The sequence below is a fragment of the Macadamia integrifolia genome, unplaced genomic scaffold (genome assembly GCF_013358625.1).
Source record: "Macadamia integrifolia cultivar HAES 741 unplaced genomic scaffold, SCU_Mint_v3 scaffold1202, whole genome shotgun sequence".
NCBI classification, from domain to species: domain Eukaryota; kingdom Viridiplantae; phylum Streptophyta; class Magnoliopsida; order Proteales; family Proteaceae; genus Macadamia; species Macadamia integrifolia.
Genome location: NW_024868118.1, coordinates 197,617 through 207,489, shown reverse-complemented (window position 1 = coordinate 207,489; position 9,873 = coordinate 197,617). Strand labels below are relative to the sequence as shown.

General features: G+C 39.9%; 1 pseudogene; it reads right to left on the bottom strand.

Annotated features, from left to right (window-relative positions):
* Window positions 1-3,052: 3,052 nt before the first annotated feature.
* Window positions 3,053-8,575, bottom strand: LOC122063124 (annotated as a pseudogene).
* Window positions 8,576-9,873: the final 1,298 nt, after the last annotated feature.

Here is a 9,873-nt window from a genome sequence, read left to right as displayed (position 1 = left end):
CACATTCTTATCGTAGAGTGTTCTTTTGTTTTGTCTTCCCTTTTGAAGTAGGTGCTAGATGGTGCAAGAGTTAGTGTTAAAGAGTATGAGACAATGATGGATATTGTTATACCACTCGGGCGGTTACCTCAGTTCTCCACTCAAAGCGGAGCTTAACCGAGAACAAAAAGTAAAAATTGTTTGGTTTCCTTTTAGCAGATGGCTAGTCATGAGTTGTGGTAATTAGTGATGGTTTTACTCGGATAAAAGAAAGAAGAAAACTTTCCTTCTAGTCATGTGGACCATCTTCACTTGCATATAACCACATCTAACATTGAGTATGAATTATATAAGAACTAAAAATTGGCTATAACTTTGAGTGAACTTGATTCTCCCTGCTAACCGTGTCGGTCCACCTGTATACAAATCGTGTGGCATCCTCTTTTTTGCGCTCATTGGTTTGGTGTGGGATACAAATTTGTTGTCCTTAATCATGTGACCCCATGTAGATGATATTCTTTCTCATGCAGCCATTAGTGAAGTGTGGCATGAGAGATTCTCCCCACTCACAGTGTGGAGTAACCCTCTCGTAAGTTATATTAATGAAAATCCTGTTGAGGCTGCTCTGGACTTAACAGCAGTGTAGGGTTCAACAATTATATTATCCCCAATGTTGTGGGATACGCTCTCCGGCCCATTGGAAAGCAGTGGTCAAGGGATTCCTTTTCACCATGGCTTAAGGAAAACCTTGTGGTCCAATTCATATAAAGATCCTAATTTGTAGCAGGCCAGTACTTAGTTGTTCATGGGAAAAGGGTCTCTTGTCTTGCTCTATTGAGTAACCTCACTCACTTTGTACGGGAGAGGATTTCTGTTCAAGTAACCTCACTCTCTTGTCTTGTTGTCCCCCCACCCCCACCACCCTATGCCGCTTGCTTGCATAGAGAATTCTATCCTTGATATATCTTTTAAGGGGAAACTTTTTCACAAGATACCAATGTACTATTTATCCCACAGGTTTTTCATTGTTTTTTCTTTTGTATCTTAATCATAACCCGTCAATCGTTTTGCATGGATCCTCTCGAATCTTTGTTAGCATAGTCTTTTTGTTTTGATTATTTGTTCACATTTTTGTACACTTTTTTTTTTTATCTTCATATTCTAGCAGCAAAGGAGTTTGCAATAGGGTTGACTTCCCTCGAAACATAATGAAAAGAAGACTGGTCTAAGTAAGTAACCAGGTGTCTATGTCTTCAATTACCGATCGAATGGATTGAGCTGAAGGCCTTGTGGTATCCTGCAGGCATGCAATGACTTCTTGATTATCACTTTCCACCAATAAATTATGAGTGCAGTCCGAAATTGCCTCCAATAATCCCTCTGATGGTCAGGCGAGGAAAAGCAAACAACAATTACAATTAGGTTGGCAAAGGTGTACGTTGCGACGGAGGGCCTCCATGACCAGATCCCACGGAAACTTCATATCCCAATCTCGCAAGGCCCGGCTTACAGATACTACACCATTGAGATACCCATCATCAACAAACCCCACCCAGCTCCCAACACGCTTATGTTCTCATGGATAGATGGGCCTGTGGTCTTGAGACATCTCAATTGCTTCTCCTTTCCGGCAAAGGACTGCTCTGCAATCCCCAACATTAGCTACTAGCAGAAGCCTGCAACAAGGACAGAAGAAGAATCAGAAAAACAAACAGAGGCCAACATCACTACATTACATGGGCGGTGAGTATCGTTGTGCTAGATGAGCTGCTAACATTACAGTTATCAGCCAAAGCAGGGTCAGCTAGAAGGAATGCTTTTTTTTTTTCTGTTAACCAAGGTGTTTGGGCCAGCCGGGTCAGCTTACGCAAACCTCGACTAATCTTTAGGGAGACTAGCGCAGCAACCCACCGCCACGGTACTCTACAATCAGTTATTGCCACAAATTAAAACCAAATAAAAATGCAGTTACTGTTCACCAAATCTCAATCGAAGGTGATAAGAGTAAAATCATCAAAAGAAGCAATTGAAGTATTTTTTTTCCACTATATGATCCCAGGAGGGATAGATAATAACTTAGTTACTCGGCCTTATCCCAAGGTCCCAACTAAATGTGGTCGAATAACGAATCCTATTCCTCCAGTCCACTCTATTCAAGATCATACAAGATTACAGTCCTAAGCTATACATGTTCTTCCTTTCCAGTTCTTCCATGGTTATTTTAGGCCTATTTCTAACTCTTCTAACCCTTTCAATTGGAAATAAATCACTCCTTCAAAACAAGCCTCCCTAAGCTAAAAAGTACGAGTATTGCAGAGTTCTCAACTGTAAAACAGGAAACAATTTACCGAGGCAGTAAAATTTCACAGGGAAGGGAAAATTTCTAGGGCGGCTATGAGCAACCAAGAAGGTAAACTCAAAGAATCTGAAGAAGGCCGCACCAGTGACAAAAACATGTATATTTGGTTCAGCATAAGATTAGTCTTTATTTGCGCTTAAATGAGATGTAAAGTCACTAATCGCTTATAATTTATTTCGGGGGGAAAAAGAAAAGCTTGCATACATAAAAGACCAATCTCACAGGACATAAAAATTTCATGGAAAAGAAGAAAAAAGGAGAGTATTTTGCTTCGATTCTTATCTAAAAATGTTAATTATGATTAAAAATTATAAATTAATGTCATCGCACACCCATAAGGGAGAAAGCTTCATGGTGTTCTCCCACACACAAGTACCACAAGTACCAGTTAAAAGCAAGAGAACGCTACCCTCCTAGCGTAACACATATCAATGTGCTGGCCAATGGGAGGGTTCACAGAAACATCTTCAATGTCCAGCAGGGTGGGGGAGCATTTTCTTTCCTTGCCGTCTGGACTGTGGACGTTTCCTGCGCCCGTAGGATAGTGTGATCAATGTAAGGAAAAATGGGGCCCACATTGACCTTATGTCTACTCAATTAATAGGTGGGCTGTAATACTAATTTCATTCAGTGGAAGGGTTGTGGTTAATAGATTTAGATCCTCAGTGGTTGGTTGAATAAGGACCAACAACACACAAAACAACAGAGAGAAAGTGAGACAAGAGAGAGAAACAGGGGGTTTCATTTCAAAAATAGAGAGAATGACATATAAACTTGTGCTACAAGATTTGAGGCACAAAAAGCTTTCCCCAGTGAGTTCCAGATAAACACAAGGCGGGGGAAGAGCATGCTAGATCTGCTGCCAATGTTTCATTTTCAATAGCAATATCATTTTATGAAAAACTTCCATGAGCTACAAACATCTGTACACACTGCACACTAACAATGATTTGAGTTCTTCACTGTAAAACCTATAATACACAACAATCCTCTCTGCAAAATCTACAATAAGAAAGTGACCCAAGAGCCAATAGTATTCCGTTTCCGCTGCTGATCATCCACCCTTCCCTCTTTGTCTAGTCTCATGCAGGCAAAGCTCGAGAATGCGAAAAAGAATGTAATTACCATCCTCCACGGCTACAATTACTTCCGGTTGTTCCTGCTGTTATCAAACCTCAAATCTGGATTGTCACTTCAACCAGTGTCAGAATTCTCTCTCTGGGAATCAACCTCCGTGGTCCCTCCTTGACTCCTTCGGTGTCTCCTATCCTGAGAATTTCAAAACAAAGCTCTCAATCAGAACCACTAAATGGAAGTATAACTCATAACTCTGACAGATATACCTGGCTTTTTTTTTAGGGTGTGGAGCCAAAAGAAGAGCCAATGGAGCTTGTATTGGTTGGATAAAAGAGGAGAAAGAAACTCATTTCAGGTTGGATATGAGCTCCCCAAGAGGTAGAAGGGCAGAAATGTAGAATCAACACAGAATTGCAAAGGCGAAACATCGATACATATCTGAAACCCAGATATCTAAATCTAAATAAATGCAAATATTGATACATGTCTGCTCAACCTATAGGCTTGCTTCTAGAGTTAGGCTTTCATCAAGTCTGAATTTTGACAAGCCGCGCACCATAGTAGGTTCTTTTAAAATTGCACCAATTTGTATGTGGACCAAGAAATAGACAGATGTTTCAAAATAAAAAGGGATCAACTCACCTCATTTTCTGAAAATGATGCTGGTAAAGATAAAAATGCAAAAAGTTCCTATCATAGTGGCAGCACTGCTATATTCTATGTTCAAGGAATCTGAAATATCATATCAGATGCATACCTCTTGAGGTATAGGATATTCCTCGGACTCAAGCATGTGAACAACTTGGCTCATCCTTGGTGTCCTGTCCAAATCTGGATCAACACACCACAAAGCAGTCAAAAGGGTTCTTTTGAGGCCCTTGTTGATGGCTTTGTCTCAATATTTGGATCCACAACTTCTTAAGAGCGCCTACTGCCAACCATCATCTTGAGCCAGTCAACCAGATTCACCTGCAAGCGCCACCAAATCACATTCGAAGAGATTGAAACATCTATATTCATGAAATGTTTAAAATATATCTGTCAAATCAAAGTGAAAGCCTCAAGGGAGGGGAGGGGGGAGACTAACCAAATGACTGCCATAGTTTGGGACAGGAAATTATGTAAGGCTCAAATTAAGCTTGCATTTTTCCAACGTGAACTCCAAAAACCACAAAATGATACTACTTGTCCATAAGGGTTCAGGATACAGGGTTGGTTAATATGCTCATCAATTGAGAACAAACCTGTTTCCCACAAAGATACTTTGGGACATATATAATACCTTAAAATTTTATCAACAAAACAAAAAAACTTCGAGCAGGAAGTGCTGAGCCAGAGGTTTTTCATCAAGAAAAGAAAGGTCAAGCTATTTCAATTAGTTCTTCGGGTATGCAGTCCAGTTCTTAAATCACGTACAATTTTAGTACCAGTAATGAACATGGGTAAAGGATAAAGTACAGGTTCCATTTGGTTTCCCAGCAAGAGTAGTGATTTGGGTTCCCATATGTCGGGGAAGGTGAAGTGAAGGAACGTGGGTAGATTTTCCTGTCATATTTGGTTGGCTATGCAATCTTGGCCACAAATATACCCTTAAAAAGATAAAAATAGATACAATGAACTGAAATAATAAAAAAGGAACTCTATCTCCTCATTTCCTCATAATTAGGCTCACAAACTCTGAGAATTGACCATGTGAAGTTCTAGCCACCAATGAATTCCATTCTGTATTTCAAACAGCCAACTCTCTCTCTCTCTCCAACAACAAGATCTCAAACAACTCCTTAACATTACTTAAATATTCCAGACTGAAGAGAAAAACAATCATATTAATTAACAGAAGTGGCAGCGATTGATTATTTCCTTTGGTTTCTCCAGCAAAGAGAGTCTGGAAAATCCAACATGCAGATTGTTTTCTCCAGCAAAGACAGTCTCATCAGTTCCCAGCAACGGAAGTTCTTTCGGCTAATAGAGGCAAAGGTTCAATCGGTGGAACACTTACCCTGGGATTTGGTTGGACTGTGTGATAGTGGAAGAGTAAAGGTGTGGACAAGGAAAAGCTCAGCACCTAGCTACCCAATAAACACTCAAGAGTGTCAACCAAGCATGCCACAGATTACCACAAGGGAAAGTTGTCGGGCTTTTCCATGCTTTATTTTACTTTCCCTCACTTACCCAATATAAAGACACAACCTCTGTTTTGAAAACAGCATGAATGGATACTGATTTGAGCATCAACCAGAGGGTAATCAGAAGGAAGCAAAATATTTGCATTAGAAATAAACCATCTATTGCTTGTGGATGTTCAGAAAGTATACTAATGGGTCTCAGAGCAACTAAGAGTGGATCAGGTTAGAGATTAATTTGGCTTACGAAATATTTCATGAGATAACTGAACTTGTATGAATTTATCAAGATCATGTGAAAATCAAAATTCTCAGGAAATTAAGATGTTTCATGGATATTCCATAAATCCCAATAGCAGATATATTAACATACGGATGCTGAACAACAAAATCCTGAAAAAAAAAATCCTCAAATCCTTTCAACATACCTCATGGGCAGGGTGACCATAGTCGCCAGGATCCCTTGGATCCCTTCCCATAATTGCTTCCAACAGCAAAAGCCCAAAGCTGTAAATGTCAATCTTTTCCTTCAAAAGATCCGTATTTGCATAATCTGGAGCCACATATCTGGACAATTAAAGAAAAATATATACATGAGAGAGAGAGAGAGAGAGAGAGAGAGAGAGAGAGTTTTGTTCCCCTACTCGGCATTCACAACTTCTCAATTGAATTTTAAATACATTGACATACAAACAAAATAAATTCTGAAAAAGAAAAATAGTAGAGCGAACAAGCTGATGATCATAAAGTATCCACTAGATGTAGATTGTAAATTAATTACCCAAAGGTCCCCATAACTCGGGTTTTGATATGACTTTTGCCAGAATCCAGCAGCTTAGCCAGCCCAAAATCAGATACCTTGGCATTGAAGTCATTATCAATTAATATGTTACTGGACTTGATGTCCCGATGCACCACTTTGGCTCAATAGCTTCATGTAAGTAAGCAAGCCTGTAGCAAAGCAAGCCTGTAGCAAATATCGAATGCTATTAAAAAAATGAATCAAAAAGGAAGCAAAAAATAAATCCACAAATCCAGATATGTATGAATTAACTGACACCTTAGCAGTGCCAAGGAGAACCTTCATGCGGGCTTCCCTAGTAAGATATACATGCTGACACATAGCTCCATGAAGCCATTGCTCTAAGTTCCCATTGTTGACATACTCATACACTAACAACCTACACAATTTTAATACAAAATAACCAGAAGCATTCCCAGAACACATATTCATAAACCAACAACCTACGCAATTTTAATAAAAGTAACCATAACCACTCCCAGAGCAAACACTCAAACACACATTACCGTAGGTGAATAGTGTTCTCTCACATGAGCAGTATTTCAGTACAAGGAGTTCTAGGTAATTATTTCCAGAAAAGCCAAAGTAAAATAAGTACATGGTCATTCTCCTACAAATATTAAGTGTGTGTGTGTATATATATATATATATATATATAGTTGAGAATCAGAGATTCGAGAATGATTCGACTTGTCAGTAATGATAGAGGTATTTCTTATTTATAAAAAGATTACAATAAATCAAATAAAGAAAGTAGGGTAACGTTGACTTAGTGTCAATATCTACAAGACTTACTATGGTAAATAGAACTTAACCAAGATAAATACAAAATTAACTACGGTCATCTCAACACTCCGCCTCAAGTTGGTGCAAATATATTGTACATGCCCAACTTGGAGACAAGAGAATGAAATGCCTTACAATGAACAGCCTTGGTAAACACATCAACTAATTGATTCACAGTACTAACAAAGGGAATCCAGACAGTGCCTTGGTCAAGCTTCTCTTTGATGAAGTGTCTATCAATCTCAATATGCCTGGTCCTATCATGCTGAACGGGGTTGTTATCGATGCTGATGGCTACCTTGTTATCACAATACAGACACATAAGACCTTCAACATTAACTCGAAGATCACTTAGTAGGCTCTTAAGCCAGATCAACTCACAAAGCCCTTGGGTCAATGCGCGATATTCGGCTTCAACACTAGACCGAGATACCACAGATTGTTTCTTGCTACGCCAAGTAACAAGATTCCCTCTAAGGAAAGTACAATACCCAGATGTAGATCTCCGATCATCAATGAATCCAGCCCAATAAGCATCACTAAAGGCCTCGATCTTCAACTGCCCCTGACTAGAATATAGTATTCCTTTCTAGGAACGGATTTCAGGTACCGTAGGATCCGATACACAGCATCAAGGTGAGGTGTCATGGGATCATAAAGAAAACAGCTAACAATCCCCACAACATAGGCAATATCAGCCTTGGTGTGGGACAGATAGATCAAGCGGCTAAGAAGTCTTTGGTGCTATTCTTTATCAACAGAGGTGCTATTCTTTATCAACAGAGTCACCCATTGCACACCTCCATAAGGGCATCCGCAAGCTGGCACCCAAGCATACCTGTCTCACTAAGGAGATCCAAAATATACTTATGTTTGGGAAATAAAGATACCTCTATTGGATCTAACCACTTCAATCCCAAGGAAATACCGAAGAGGTCCTAGGTCTTTAGTCTCAAACTCTGCTGCTAGTAAGGCCTTAAGGTTGGAGATCTCCTCATCATTATTACCAGTTCGCAATATCGTCAACATAGATGATCAGAGCAGTAACCTGGTTACCTTTCGCCTTGGTGAATAGGGTGTGATTTGCTTGACTCTATCTGTATCCAAAACTTATCATAGCTTTAATGAACTGGCCAAACCATGCCCTAGGAGATTGTTTAAGGCCGTACAACAACTTCTTTAACTTGTAGACACGTCCGGCAGTGGAGAGGGTGGCAAAGCTAGGAGGAACATCCATATAGATTTCCTCTTCTAGATCACCATTCAGGAACGCATTCTTAACATCCAATTGTTGAAGATTCCATCCTAGATTTGCAGTAACGGATAGCAATGCCCTGATATAGTTCATCTTCGCATCTGGGGCAAAAATTTCTTGGTAATGAATCCCATAGGTTTAGGTGAAGCCCTTAGCCACTAAGCATGCCTTGTGCCACTCAACTGTCCCATCAGACTTTTTCTTGGTTGTGAACACCCACTTGCACCAAAATAATTTCTTTCCCTGAGGAGGAAGAACAAGTTCCCAGGTACCATCTTTATCTAATGCCAACATTTCCTCAACCATTACAGCCTTCCACTTTGGATCATTTATGACTTCCTTCCAACCCTGTGGAATAGACACAAAAGACAATGAAGAAACAAAGGCCTTATAGGAGGAAGATAAAGATGCATTAGAAACAACATAGGGGGGAATGTTGAAAGAGAACAAGAGAGTAGAAGAAGAGAGAAGGTCAGGGAAGAAGCTAGGAGAAGAAGAAGAGAAATTGGGAATGGAAACTTGTGTGTAGAGAATGATCTCTCCCACACATATACATCTTCACTAATATGTTATATGAAATTACATACACCTCCTAGGGAGGTAAAGAGGGAAAAAGAAGAATTACAAGATAAGGGAATAACTAGCTTAACAAGTTCCCAAACTATCCTTGGTACATAATCTCTAACACTCCCCCTCAAGCTGGAGAATAAATATCATACATTCCCAGCTTGGACAATAAAGTAATAATCTGATGATGGATGAGCCCTTTCGTGAAGATATCAGCCAGTTGATCTCCAGTCCTCACAAAAGGAGTACATATGTGACCAGAGTCAATCTTTTCTTTGATGAAGTGTCCATCAACCTCTATGTGCTTTGTCCTGTCATGTTACACAGGGTTGTGGGCTATACTTATGGCAGCCTTGTTGTCACAATAAAGTCTCATGGGTGCCTCAGTATGAAACCCCAACTCTTGGACCAGCCTTCTCAACCAAATGAGTTCACATACTGCATGAGCCATAACTCTGAACTCTGCCTCTGCACTAGATCGAGCCACCACATATTGTTTTTTGCTCTTCCATGTGACCAGGTTACCACCACAAATGTGCAATAGCTTGATGTAGATCTCCTGTCAGAAACTAAACCGGCCCAATCAGCATCAGTGTAGCCTTCTATTCTTAGGTTGTTATACCTGGCATAAAGCAATCCTTTCCCTGGGGAAAACTTCAAGTACCTAAGGATACAGTAGACAACATCCAAGTGCCCACTCTTGGGGGCATGTATAAACTAACTCACCACCCCACCTGCATAAGTAATACCTAGAAGAGTCAAAGACAAGTAGATAAACTTCCCAACAAACCTTTGATATTTCTCTGCATCAACAAGGGAAGGTCCACAGTCTTCTACAAGTTTATGATTCTGCTCAATAGGAGAACTTGCAGGTTTGCAACCCAACATTCATGTTTCTTTCAACAGGTCCAGAACAAACTTTCTT